This window comes from Pinus tabuliformis, chromosome 8 (assembly GCF_031772625.1).
Source record: "Pinus tabuliformis cultivar Carrire ecotype Pingquan chromosome 8, CPIR1, whole genome shotgun sequence".
NCBI classification, from domain to species: domain Eukaryota; kingdom Viridiplantae; phylum Streptophyta; class Pinopsida; order Pinales; family Pinaceae; genus Pinus; species Pinus tabuliformis.
In genome coordinates, this window is record NC_142294.1 from 1,413,672,033 (window position 1) to 1,413,686,661 (window position 14,629).

A 14,629-nucleotide genomic window follows, 5' to 3' on the forward strand; every position below is an offset into this window, starting at 1 on the left:
ACAATCTCAAGGTATTATTAATTCTTCACAGGTAGAAGAAAGAGAGATGTATATTGGTTCCGGAAGATCTCGTGCACAACGTGAAGCCATGGAAGACCTTTATAGGGGTTCAGAACAGGATATTAAGGAGGGTTGCATGATTGCAGTGCTAGCAGATGGAGATCCCAATGACTATCCATTTTGGGTTGCTAAAGTTATAAAGGTCTTTATAGAAAATGAGGATGTTACAAGTGTTGAAGTACACTGGTATGCCACAAATACACACCCATTCAATGGTGTGTATAAGCCAGAGATGGTAGTTGATAAAAAAAATGGCGGAAAAAGAAAAAGAAAGGGTACAAATGTAAATCGCCGCCACACAGACATATTAAAATTGGAGGATGTAGACATACTTGTTTATGACTTCAATTTAACAAAGAGAGGAACTCTTCGCTTCGAGACGATAGAGATTCTAAAAAGGTTGTTACCAGAAGGAACAATGTTGACATGGGAGTCACCTGAAACTAGTCGTAGATCTATAAGAATTTTGAAACCTGAAATTTTGGGCATGCATGTGGACTCAGATGGGGCACTAGTTGATGAAAGAGAAGAATATGGAACATCTTCGTCAGCATCCAGTCACTCATCTGAAGATGTGAATTCTGATGGTGTGCTAGAAAACATGAGTGATTTTGAATAATTGTTTAAGACAATTTATATAACTGATGTATGCATCGTATCTTCAAATAAAATTAATGTTTTCCATGTGGTGTTAAATGAGAAGTTATGAGGCATTTTTATGTTGTTGGATTATATGTCTTAATTATGATAAATTTTATTGTTTAAAATATCTACAATGCAATATTAAATTAGAGATATAATGTATGTTTTATTCAATATACAAATAATGACTTTTGAATGCATTTAGTGATGTAATTTGTTCATAATGTCATGTTTTTTTAATTTTATAGTTGAAAAAATTTCAATTTTTTTGGTATCTAGCATGTTATGGTTGAAAACATGTTAAATTTATACTTAGGAAAGAAAAATGATACTCTACCAAAAACATTAGTGTGTGTTTTTCCCTCATAAACAACTTTGTTTGACACATAAAAATTTGGTTTTATTAGCATTTTTTTAAAATTTTGAAAATTGACCCTAAAAAAAAATCATTGTTCCAGTGTCATCACTTTCATTTTGAAGCTATATTTTGCACGAAAATTTCATAGTAAATTTTGTAGTCACTGCCATTTTTAAAACATGTTCAAAATTGACGCCTAAAAAATAAAAACATCGTTGCAATATACACACTTTTCATTTTGAGCACTGTTTTTGATGTTTTTTGGGGCTTTTTTGGCCAGAGTTCCCGTTTTGAGTTTATAGTTCCCGTTTCAAAGTTTACATTCTTTAGGGTTAAAACTTTTGTAAAGTGGTGATAATATTAAGGATCATACTCCTTACCACAATCAATATAATAAAAATTATATTAATAATAAAATAATGACTGTTATATCAAGGAATAACTATCGTTGGAGGCATTTGAGGATTTGCCTGGGGATAATAACACCCCTACTTCATTGATCAACTAGTATCATTTTTTCACAGTTATTGTTTATACTATTCATTATTGTTTTATAACATATTATTCATTATTGGATCATCACTTATTTTTTATTTTTTCTAATAATATTATTTTGAACATTTCTTCGGTATCTACATAAAGACATAATAATAAGTCAAATCACAAGAAAATCAAATCTTCATACTACCCTATAATGTTATTTATTGTTGTGGTATTGTTCTTATATCATAATTAGTTAAACAAATCATATAACAATTTTCTTTAATTGCTAAAAATCATGCTTAAATGGATCATCATATATATTATAATATAGTGATTATGTATTTTTTTTAGACAATAAGAGTCAAATCGATAACCTTTTCACCATGAATTTCCTTAACACAAGAACTTGTTAGCATCTATTTTACAACTGTTAATGTTGTTTTAGTAACATATTAAAATATAATTTACAAATTATATTACTATTTTTAAATAAACAAAATCAATAGAAACTATTAAAACTATAAATAAAATTGAACTTTTAATATGAATATTCATAATATTATTATAAAAAGTATTAAATACTATTTTGATAGTAATATAAAATTTTATTATAATTCAAAATTTGTAATAATTCAATATAATTAGAAACAAAATAAATTTAATAATAAGCGAAAGAAACTTAACTTCTGAATAGATAATAGTGTTAATAATATTGAATAGATAATAGTGATAATAATATTAAATATAATGACATGTCTTAATGCGATTCATTAGCTCTGATTAAATTATTAGACATTTTAAATGTTAGTGGATCCAACTAATCTAACACTAGTAGGAGTGATGATATTTTTCTTTTTAATTATTCAAAATAAATATAAATATTTAAAAATATAGGATGGAATATATTAAATTATAATAAAAGATTTTATTTTAAATTGATTGGATTTAAATTAAAAAATAAATATAAATAAATAAATAATATATATATATATATATATATATATATATATGAGAGAGAAATAAGAAGATGCTTTAAATAAGAAAATATAATTATTATTTTATAAAATATTTCTTTTAAGATTTTATAGATATATAGTTTTAATAGATGTTGGTCATCATTAATAAGTTTTTTTTTTTTTTTGAAATAACTAGAAAAACAACTATATTATATATGTTATATTCACAATAAAACTTAAACATATTTTAAATATATATTTATTAGAAATTTAACATTTTATTTTATATTAATAATAAAAATTAAAATTATTTTAAATATATATTTATTATAAATTTAATATTTCATATGCAAAAATAATAACAACATTCTTCGTAACTATTTAAAATTTTTGAATTTGGAATTCTCTGTTCTATAATAATTATAACATAGCAACCTATATTTGAAGCTCTCTTGAACAATAACAAGGACATAGTTGTTCTAAAAGTTGACAATGGGGTGCGGCTGTCATTCTCAATGAGGAGGATTACCATGATAAGATGTTAGATAACCTGTGCAATAGCAAGAGCTATAGAGAGCTTGTTAAGAAACCCCTAAAAAATATTTCTAAAACAGTTGCTCTAGCCATAAAATCTAGTAGCACTGTTAGCCCTCTTACTAAGAAGTTTATCGAGAGAAACCCTCTCACCCCTAGGATCTATGGTCTCCCCAAGATCCATAAGGAATGGGTCCCCCTTCGCCCATTGTCAATACTATTGGAGGACCGACTTATCTTCTAGTGAAATTTCTTGGTAATAAGCTCAAACCTCTCGTTGACCAAACTAAATTCTTTGTTAAAGGTTCGCCTTTGTTCGTTAATGACTTAAAGGATTTTAGATTTGATCCTGATGATCAACTGGTGAGTTTCGATGTGGTCTCCCTTTTCACTGATATCCCTATTAATGAGGCCATTGATGTCATCAATCACATTACTAATAGTGATACTGCAATTTTAGCTATAATTTGTCTCACTTATACTTTCTTTAGCTTCAAGGGTGAATTTTCTGAGCAAACCTACAGTGTGGCTATGGGTTCTCCTCTTTCCCCCATTGTCGCCAATCTATTCATGGAGGACTTTCAATCTAAGGCCTTGTCATTTTCTCTTTACCAACCTAAACTTTGAAAAAGGTTTGTGGATGACACTTGTCTCGCCTGGTCTCATGGTAAGGAAAAGTTGGCGTTGTTTTACCATCATCTTAATAATCAATCAAGTTACATAAAGTTCACCATGTAATTTGAAGTTGATGGTAGCCTACCTTTTCTTGATTTTCCTATTTTAAAGAAGGATGAGGGTTCTTTCTCTCATCAAGTATTTCAGAATAAAACTGACACAGAGAAATATCTCCATTCTAGTTCCAATCATTTCCCAACTCAAAAGCTAGGTGTTCTCAGCACCTTAGCTACTCAGGCATTACGAGTTTCTGACAAAAATCACCTCAAATATGAAAAAACCTACCTCCTTAATGTTTTTAATAGGAATGGTTATAGTAGGTCCCAAGGTCTTAGAACTTTTCTAAATGCTGAAAAATGTCATAAGAATAATATTGGTCCCAAGGATTGGTCTTTCGGAGTTCATTGATCCGGATTTAGACAGGAACGCAACCAATTACAGAGATAACCATATACACAAAGATGCAACGGAAATAATACTTCATTTCATTACTTTCAAATACTGAAATATGCTTACAACTAGAAATGGAAATAAACTAGCTAGGGCGATGGTAGCTTATCTCTAAGAAGAGATGTGCGGCTAAATGCCTCTGAACTGTTCTGAACTGTGTTACAATGAGGCTCGAAGGCCTATTTATTGTTGAGAAACAATGGAAAACCCTTCACATCCCGAAACCTAACCCTAGAAGATGAAACGCCAAATTGTGGGCCCCGTTTGGGTAAATTGGTACATCAATTTCCTGGGGTCGTAACTTTGGCATACGATCTCCGTTTGACACGTGAAATAGCTCGTTAGAAAGATCTATCCGAGCACTACCACTTTGGGAGGTTTCATGGATCCAGATTTCCCAAAAAATGTTGTTTAGGGCCTCAAAATGGCTTCGGATGTTCACAGCCCGAAAAATGCTAAAAATAGTAATTTGTGCTACAATTTAGGAAACTGAAAATGCTGAAAGAGACAGTTGTGGGGGTCCAAATGGGATAGGTGGGTGGCCACCAACATCCACCTGGATCATTCCTCCCCCCTTAGAAAGCAATGGTCCCCATTGCGTTGAGTTCATCCTTGAGATGAGGAAGCTTCTGCTGATCTGGGTCTCTGGTGAGCTATTCTGCAATCTCTAATGTGTCCAGAAATGGTGGGAAGCATGGTCGACAATGGTCCGCATTGAACACTCGGTGCAAGCAAAGGAATGGGGGAATTCTGTGCTTCAAAGCATTGTTGGCCATAGCCTTGGTATTGGTGTAAGGACCATGTCAGAGTGTTCTGAGTTTCTGATGGATTTTGGTAAGGCATTCTCTCTGCAGATGTAACCAAACTTTGTTGCCCACCTAAAACTTATGTGGTACCCCTGTGGGTGAGGAGAAGTTGTTCCTGTGTTCTGTCATGACCATATCCCTTTGTTGCTACTGCTGCGTGGAGGAACCTTTTGCAGGGGTCATGGATGTAGTAACGATCTTGCCCTTTCTTTGGGAGTGAACTAGACAGATGAATTTACTTGTCTGGGACATGAGCTTGCTGCCTTTCTTAGTAGTGATCAAAGAGGTGGCAGTAGGTGGGGCTACCTGTGGTATCCTGTATAATGAATTACTCAAAGAAATAATGACAACACGAGGCCTTGACTCATACACAGCATGTCGCCTCCACAAGTATGGCTGGCCTAATAATACATCACAAACATCCGGAGGTGTAACATCACATAATACCTCATCTGTGAATGGTTTGATGCTGTAGGGAAGGCAGCACTGCTGGCGAACAGTGAGATCTCGTCCTTCATGAAGCCACCCAATACTATACGCCTGCGTGTGTGGTGTAGTCGGTAGGCCCAACCGCTTCACGACCTCTGCTGAAATGAGGTTCTTTTGGCTGCCACTGTCGACAATGAATTGCAGCAGCGAACCCTTCACCCACATCTGTGAGTGGAAAAGACGCTCCCCTTCCTCTGTATTTTCGAGCTCATTTTTCTGGATCTTGGTGGTGGCAACAGTGGCGCTGGGATCCGCATCAATGATCTGCTTCCATTTGCCATCCCCCTTGTCAGGTTCTGGCTCAGGGTCAAAACATGCATTTGATTCGGAAGCCTTCAACTCGGCCACCAACAGTTGCTTTGTCTGACACTCACTTGTGTTATGAGTGGGACTCTTGTGGAACTCACACCACTTTCCCGTGTCCTTCTTCGGCTTCGTGGTATTGTTCTTTTCTTGCGGCTTCGAAGGGTTGTCTTGGGTCACCCGCCTTGGCTTTGTCCTTTGGGCTTCAGATTTGCAGATCCAAAGTCTCGCTTCTTCTGTTTGAACTTTTGTTCGATTTTGACAGCATATCGGTATGCTGTGCCGAGTGAGGAGATGTTCAAGAACACCATCTCTTCCTAGATGTATTTTTGTAGACAGCCACGGTATTTGAGTACCAGATGTAGCTCAGAATCTTTGATACCCCACTGTGTGCGAAGGGTATGAAAAATGTTTGTGAACTCTGGCACATCTTGGTCTCGTCCCTGCCACAGTGTAGTCCATTTGATGTATTTGTCCTCATAGCTTCCGACAGGGTAGTACTGCTCCTTGATGGCATCTCGAAAGTCATTCCAAGTGGGTGCGACTGAAAATAGTGAGCCTGTACTTTCATCCTTCTGCTCGCAGTAGGTTTCCCACCAGTCCTTGACGTGGGGGGCTGCTTTGAGAAGAGCGAAAACAATCTTTTCCCGATTTGAAAATTCATGAACAGAAAAATACCCATCTAGTAGATTTAACCATTTATCTATGGCATCTGCATCTAGTTGACCCTCGAAGATGGGGATTTCAAAATTAACTTGTACCTTAAACGGTGTGGCATTTCTAGAGTCGCTGTTGGAAGCCGATGCATCGCCTCTGGGTAGCCGCTGAAGGATCTGTGCAAAGCTATCCATCATCGCGTTCCTTTGCCGCTCGAGCGCTTCTTCGAGCAATATTTTAATAGGATCTCCTCCTCCCTCATCATTCTTCTCATCCGCCATGGGAGGTCGTCGGGATTTGCGAGGCTGGTCTTGCAAAGGTTCGACCAGTTCAAGCCGTAACTCCTTATATCCCGACCTCGTTGGTGACATGCAGAGAAAAACAGAGAAAAAGTAGACCGTTCTGATATCACTGATCCGGATTTAGACAGGAACGCAACCAATTACAGAGATAACCATATACACAAAGATGCAACGGAAATAATACTTCATTTCATTACTTTAAAATACTGAAATATGCTTACAACCAGAAATGGAAATAAACCAGCTAGGGCAATGGTAGCTTATCTCTGAGAAGAGATGTGCGGCTACATGCCTCTGAACTATTCTGAACTATGTTACAATGAGGCTCGAAGGCCTATTTATTGTTGAGAAACAATGGAAAACCCTTCACATCCCAAAACCTAACCCTATAAGATGAAACGCCAAATTGTGGGCCCCGTTTGGGTAAATTGGTACATCAATTTCCCGGGGTCGTAACTTTGGCATATGATCTCCGTTTGACGCGTACAATAGCTTGTTAGAAATATCTATCCGAGCACTACCCCTTTGGGAGGCAACATGGCTCCAGATTTCCGAAAAAAAATTGTTTAGGGCCTCAAAACGGCTCCGGAAGTTCAGGACCTGAAAAAATGCTAAAAATAGTAATCTGTGCTACAATTTAGGAAACTGAAAATGTTGAAAGAGACAGTTGTGGGGGTCCAAATGGGATAGGTGGGTGGCCACCAACATCCACCTGGATCATTCATATTCCTTTTATTTCGGGGATAGTTGATGAAATCGCAAGGATCTTGAGAAAACATAAGATTCATTCTTCTTTTAGGCCCCTTAACACTATACAAAGTTCTCTTCGTTTTGTTAAAGACCCTTTACTCCCAAGGATGTGAAGGGTGTTTACATCATTCCATATTCTTTTGAACCTCCTTATATTGGTGAGACCGGTCGATCATTAAACCAAAGGATTTGTGAGCATGCCATGAACATAAACCATGGAAGGTCTTGCTCCTCTACTTTGGTAGAGCATGTAGAAAAAACCAATCATCACATTTACATTGAAGAGGCTAGGATCATTTCTAAGATTGACCATTCTCGTCAGCGTAAATTTAGGGAGGCCTTAGAAATTGAAAAGAGGCATGTTAATTTTAATTGAATAGAGATGATGGCTGGAGTATCAGTTGATGTTGGATCCCTGCTCTTTCTTCCTAATATATATATATATATATATAATAAAAATATTTAATTTAACAATAACGTTTATAATATTCTAAGATTAGTTATATATTATTTTATAATCTATTTTTAGTTGTTAGGAGTACGAGTAATAATAATATATTAATAAGTGGTGTTAAGAATATGTTTAAACCTATTGATAATAAAAATAGTTATTAGAATACTATATATAATAATAAATAATAATAGGGTTATAAGGGGCTTATTTTTTAACGAAAATATTTTTTTATTAATAATAATAAAGATAACTATATGGTTTATTATATTATTTTATTAAAATACTAATTATTAATTATATTATAACTTCTAAAAAATTGAATTTATTTATAATATTATGAAGAATTTAATTTAATAATATTTTTATAAATTAAAATTCTTTAGTTAGACTTCCTTCTCCTTTTTGGTTAAATCTTAATTATTAATTTTTATGTTAAGTCAAACTAGTTGTTAGTCTCAAACTGCTAGTTATGTGCTCTCTACATCAAGTTCGTCATCTTGTCATGAAGATGAACCACACTAGCTCTTCAAAACCCCTCCACCAAATTATCTCTTATATAATTTTTATAGAAAGATGTTATGAATATTTAAAATTATCAATTAATATAAAAATATTATATTAAAATAAAATTAATAAATTAGATATATTAAATCAAATTATAAATTATATATGAAATATAATTAACCATAGATATTATTTTATCCAACTAAACATGTTAATACATGTTAATTTACTTAGAAACCAATTATGTTAGGGCCTAAGTGGGAACTAAAACTTATTCTACTGTATAATTTGAATTTAAATCTTTATTTAAAAATATGTATTAAGTTTAAATTTAAATGGGAGGCCTCATTTATCAATTCTAAATCATAATTAAATTGTACTTAAACTGATTATGCAGGGTGATTTTAAGAATGTTGCACGAGATGTGATTTTATGTTTGGTTTTACATCTGTTGAGCTATCCGTTTTTTTGCAATAAGGCTATGGATAATGGTAATTTGGCTTCTTATATGTATAATGCCTGTGTGTATGCGATTGGTATGCAAGCCACTTAAAGGCTATGGGTATTTGATGTATGGGTGTATTTGCATGTAGTTTTGGTGAGCTAAGGATTTGTAGTTTGGTTTGATTGATGTGGTTTGAATAAGGATATAGAGTTATTTTTGATATTTGTGAAAAATTTTGTAAAGTCACGAAAATTTGTTTTTCACTAATATAAATGTTTTAATTCACAAAAAAATCAAATAAAAAATATTCTAAGTTATTATTTAATTAAATAACAATTTTTTATTTATTTAATAAAACTATTAGGATTTTCAAGTTCTTTTAATATTTTTTAGAATAAATTTTGATTTTTTAAAGATTGATATACTATTTCCGGCTTAATGAATGTAAATCATCATCACTATGAAAGGAAGAATTTCCCTAAAACTAAATAATAAACCACTATATTGTATATTTTAATAATAAACCACTATATTGTATATTTTATGTTCATAATAAAAATCAAAACCATTAACCATTACAAGTATATATTGATTATAAATTTAACATATCCTTAAATAATAACAACAATGGTCCAAAACTACAATTACTTAACATAAAAATTAAATTACAAATATATAATAAAAAAATTACTAAAATAAATATATCTAAGTTCAACATAAAATTATATATCAAATAAAATTAACAATAAATTTTATTTTATTTAAATAAATATGTTAATTTACTTAGATACCAATTATGTTATGGAGTAAGTGCGACCTAGAAATCATCATATTATATAACTTTAATTTAAATGTGTTAAAAATATGCTGTAAGTCTAAATTTAAATAGGAAGGATCATTTAACAATTCGAAGTGGTGGTCAAGGTTTTCTAGATCTGAATCATAATTAAATTATTTATATATTGTTACAAATTAAAGCGGGGGATGATTATAGGAACGGCACGCTTGCTTACAAGAACGGTGTCCAAGGGTTTTGACAGACAACCGTTGGGGATAAAGAACTTTTCATTGGACAGGTTATAACTATCTCTCAATCCGACGGTGCTCCATCGTTCTAGCCGAAATGGTATGGGGACAAATGCCACAGATATATAGTTGGACTTTGAAAATCACAACGTGCGAAATTTATGGCCCATTGAGTAGAAGACATTTGTCAAAGACTGAAATGCAAGGGCTCTCTGTCTGCACAATGTTCTTTTGCTTCTATGTGTCATCTGTCTTCATGTGTTTGTAAGTCTATTTTATGTGAAAGAGGGCAGAAGAGACTGGTTCGTGTATTTTATGTTTGACCTTTTGCATGTCGTCTGGACTGTGCAAACTGGTTAGTTTTAGTCCAGTTGAACACTGCTGTTCAAAACTGGCTACGAGCCGGCCTGTATTTGTCAGCTATTCACCCTCAACGATATTTGTCTACCGTTTTTTTTTATGATGAGAAACGAAATATTTCAGATTTTGGTTTCCTTTACATATAGAAAATTTAAAAGCATGTAGGTTTTCCTTCATTTTGCTTAAATTCTTGAAATAATTTTCTTCCTTTGACTCTTTCTTTTATAACGAAAAGGGACTAGAGAGTGCACATTTTCCTCTTTAATTTGAATTTTTAAAAATTGATAAGACTTTAATATTTTAATACCTGCGTTTAGAGTTTTATTGAATTTAATAGCGTTGTCTTGGTTTAATGATAAATGCGCAATCTCAACGGCTCTCGTGAACAAGAAGATGCCTGATTTATAAATGTGGTCTATTGCATAATCAAGCAGGGCTTGAAATAATTAAGTATATTGTTACTTTTTAATGTGAATATCTGTTAAATTGGTTCGCCAGACTGCTATTTAAATTGATAAGTGGTTTCATTAAATAGAAAGCTGAATATCACCCTGGTTCTTCAATTCTGCAGACATAGACTGTGCTTCTGCTTTGAATATTAGGATGCAATTATCTACAAACTGGTCATAAAAAAGCACGCTGCGTTGACGTCCTTGATTCCTTACGACGCTGGGTATGGTGGTTTGAAATATGCAGATTGGCTTTGAGGACTTGATTGCCTTCTTTCCCTAGCAGGTATGTTATTACAATTACCATGAATTTTTAATGGAGGTCTCATGTCCATTTTAACTTAAAGTTTTGAAAATGTTGAACGTGCTTTTTCAAAAGAGCAGTCTGAACTTTTATATTCCGTGGCTAAACCTACTCGCCTTCTCTCTCATCTTGCACGTCTCTACGCAACGGTGACGTCTTCCGCAGACCATTGCGGCGGCACAATGGTCAACAATTACATGAAGAGCGGATCCGCAAATCTGCCGTCGCAGGAGTTGGACGGAAACTTTCCATAATAGAAGAAGCCGCGGCTTATCACCCGAGTTATCACACCGGCGATGCGAATTATAACGCCATCTATCCCCAGATACGCGAATTTTGATTCGATACGCGAGTTATCACCATTTTAGATGCGATCTATCATAGGATACGCGAGGTATCAACAATTTCAATGTGTTTTGTCAAAGGATACGCTGATTATCACTGAAGGATAAGCGGGTCATTACGCTGATATGCCCTCGTTTTCAATAGATTTGCGGGCGTTTACGCGAGGTCTCTGTCGTTTTTCCGACGATCTCACATGGACATGCGAGTAAGCTCCGGCGAATATGCGACAATCCCACTCATTATTCAAGCTATCACGGCCGATATGCGAATTATCATCGAGGTTACGCAACTTATCACTGAATACGCGAATTATCAGAAGATACACGAATTATCAGCGGATTATCTGGTTATCACCATGTGTTATACGATGTCTTACTAAATAGGCGGGTTATCACGAACGATATGCAGATCATTATCTTCATATCCGAGTTTTCTCGCGTTTTACCGAAATTAATTTATATATATATTTAAATTCAGAACGCTACGATTTACCCAAGTTCGATTCTCATCGCGTTCTGGTTCGGGCACCGTAAAATCATTTTCGGAAATTGCTGAAGCGCCACTTACCAGGAGATCGGCCCATTCCAGGCGTTGAAACACAATGGGGAGCGTTTCCTTGACTCAGCTAAATAAGAACAACATCCTTCACAGTTACTGTGACTGCGAGCCTGATATTCTGTCTGGCGATTTCGAGATCAATGAACGACAGTTTAGAGGAAAAACTATGAATGGCGCCATGGGGTTTGAGCTCTGATGAAAAGAATTTTCTTTTCTCATGGCGGAATTTATGATTCCAATTTTAATTCCTCCGTGCCAGCAAGGAATTTACATCGATAATCTATTTTTTATGACTTTGTATGGAGTGGGAGCAAGTCGTCTGTGATCTCTGGTATAGTCCAAATATTATGGCAAACAATCCCGGAAGAGTCATTCTATTTTTGTGGGATAAAAAATTCAAGAAATTGATTTGTTACAGAACACAGCCAATTTTTGCGATCACGCATTTGAAACTCCTGCCGAGGTGGGCAGCTCGCTGGCTCTAATGTGTGTGGCAGCCGTTAATGTTCACTGGATTATGTAATGGGTATAAACTTCTTATTACTATAACTTTAATTAATTCTTGTTGTAGGGATGTGTTTCATTTAGATAAGTAATTAGTTTATTGATTGTGTTGTTGTATGTTATAATTGATTTTATAGATTTGAATTTATTTAATATTCTTATAATTTTATTTATGAAACTTTTAAAAGCAAATCTCTAGGAAGTTAAGTTTGTTTTAGGCTATATTTTCTTTAGTAAAGAGTTAAATATATTTAACGTTCTCACAATGGTATGTTTTCCTGACTCGGAGTTGAAAAGGAACCTAAACGGGGACAGCCATAATTATACAATAAATTTCCCACGACAAGATTTCCATGAAGAAACAGCGTGTGATGTGCTCCTACTGTCGTTCCAACCGGGCACCATAGGCGTGCTGGGCAATAACATGAAGACCGGAGCCGCAATTCTGCCGTGGCCGTAGTTGGAGGATCAGTTGGACGGAAACTAGCGGTCACAGAGGAAGCAGTTCATAGCATACGTGTGATTGTCACATCGGCCATGCGAGTTATAACCTCAGGATTTGCGGACTTTTCGGCCCGCTATTCAGATTACCACTGCGGGAGAAGCGAGTTTTCACAGTCGATTACCGAAATATATATATATATATATATATATATATATATATATATTGAGAACGCTCCGAGTTACCCAAGTTCGATTCTCATGGCGTTTCGGTTCGGGCACCATGAAATCATTTTCGGAAATTGCTGAAGCGTTCCACATACGCCCATTCCAGGCTTTAGAAAACAATGGGGAGTGTCTGTTTGACTCACTTCTTAACATATATAGCTTTGCCCACACTATATATTGTTAATCTCACTAAATGTTTTATTATTTGAAATTGGCTACCATCTTCTTAATCACCACCCAACTTTTTACGCCTCTATATTGGCGGTACTCTTCCAACCGCACTATAGCGAGGTGCGGCACTACCAACCGTTTTCTTTTCACCAATACTTACGATTGTAGACTATGCCTAACATTCCATACTTAGTTTATTTTTCATTACCAAGTATTATCTTTATCCTTTATACAGATGAAAACCCATACATATTCATCATCAATAACATTATACAATAGAAATGCACAACAGTATAAAGGGAGGGAGAACTCTCTGCAATATGGGTCTGCCCAAATCAATATATATAATCTTCTTTTATAAGTACAAGTTAAATCTTGGGAAACACCAAATTTACACTTAGCCAAATTTCCAACTTCGGCAAACTAGGTTGCCCAGCTTGTCGGCGCCTCCGCACAGCCGCTGCACGACTCACCAACCCTTCGTTCACCTCGTCGCACGATTGTGTCATTTGCCCAACTTGAGCGCACCTCGTTGTAACCAAGTTGCCACACACGGGTGCCTCCACACGAGTCACACCTCCGTTCACAATTCCAACACTGTATCGTTTCCACCATTTCGTCATGCACGGCGTGCCCTACTCTGGTTGCTCATCCGCACGATTCTTCATTTCAGCGTGCACGACGTGCCCTCGCCCGGCTGCCCATCCCCACATCCATCCGTTCATCCAAAACTCGTTCACTCGAGTCGCCACATGACTTTACCCAGGTCCCCCGACGACCTCACCTGGTTTGCCCGAACGACTTCACCCGGGTCGCTGGACGACCTCACACGACTTGCCCGAACGACTTCGCCCAGGTCGCCCGACGACCCTGCCAGGTTCGCCCGAACGACCTGACCCGAGTTTCCTACCCGACGACCTCACCCAAGTTTTCTACCTGACAACCTCGTCCGAGTTCTACCTGAACGACCTCGCCCGAGTTCGACTTCGCCCAAGTTTGCCCTTGCCTGAGTTTTCTGCACGAGTTTTTGGCCCAACTTTCCTGCACGAGTTTTTCACCCAAGTTCTGCCTGTCATGTGGGCTCATCCATGGACCGTAGAACTCTTCTCATCAAACTCGTGTTCGCTGAATGATGATGGCTCGTCTCCCAAAGATCCACCAATATATACGCGCGGGTGGCGGGTCGTGCCACCTGGCCTACCTACGCCCAATGCCCAATCCGACTCATTCAACATGTTGCCTTCACCCGAGTGGAGGGTCGGCATGCCCAACTCGTGGGACCACCCTCTCAACTTGCCCAATATCCTATAAACTCGCCTCTTGGTTGTTTTACTTTGCATTTCGCATGAGCTCCCCGCCCGTCCTTGACACGGTG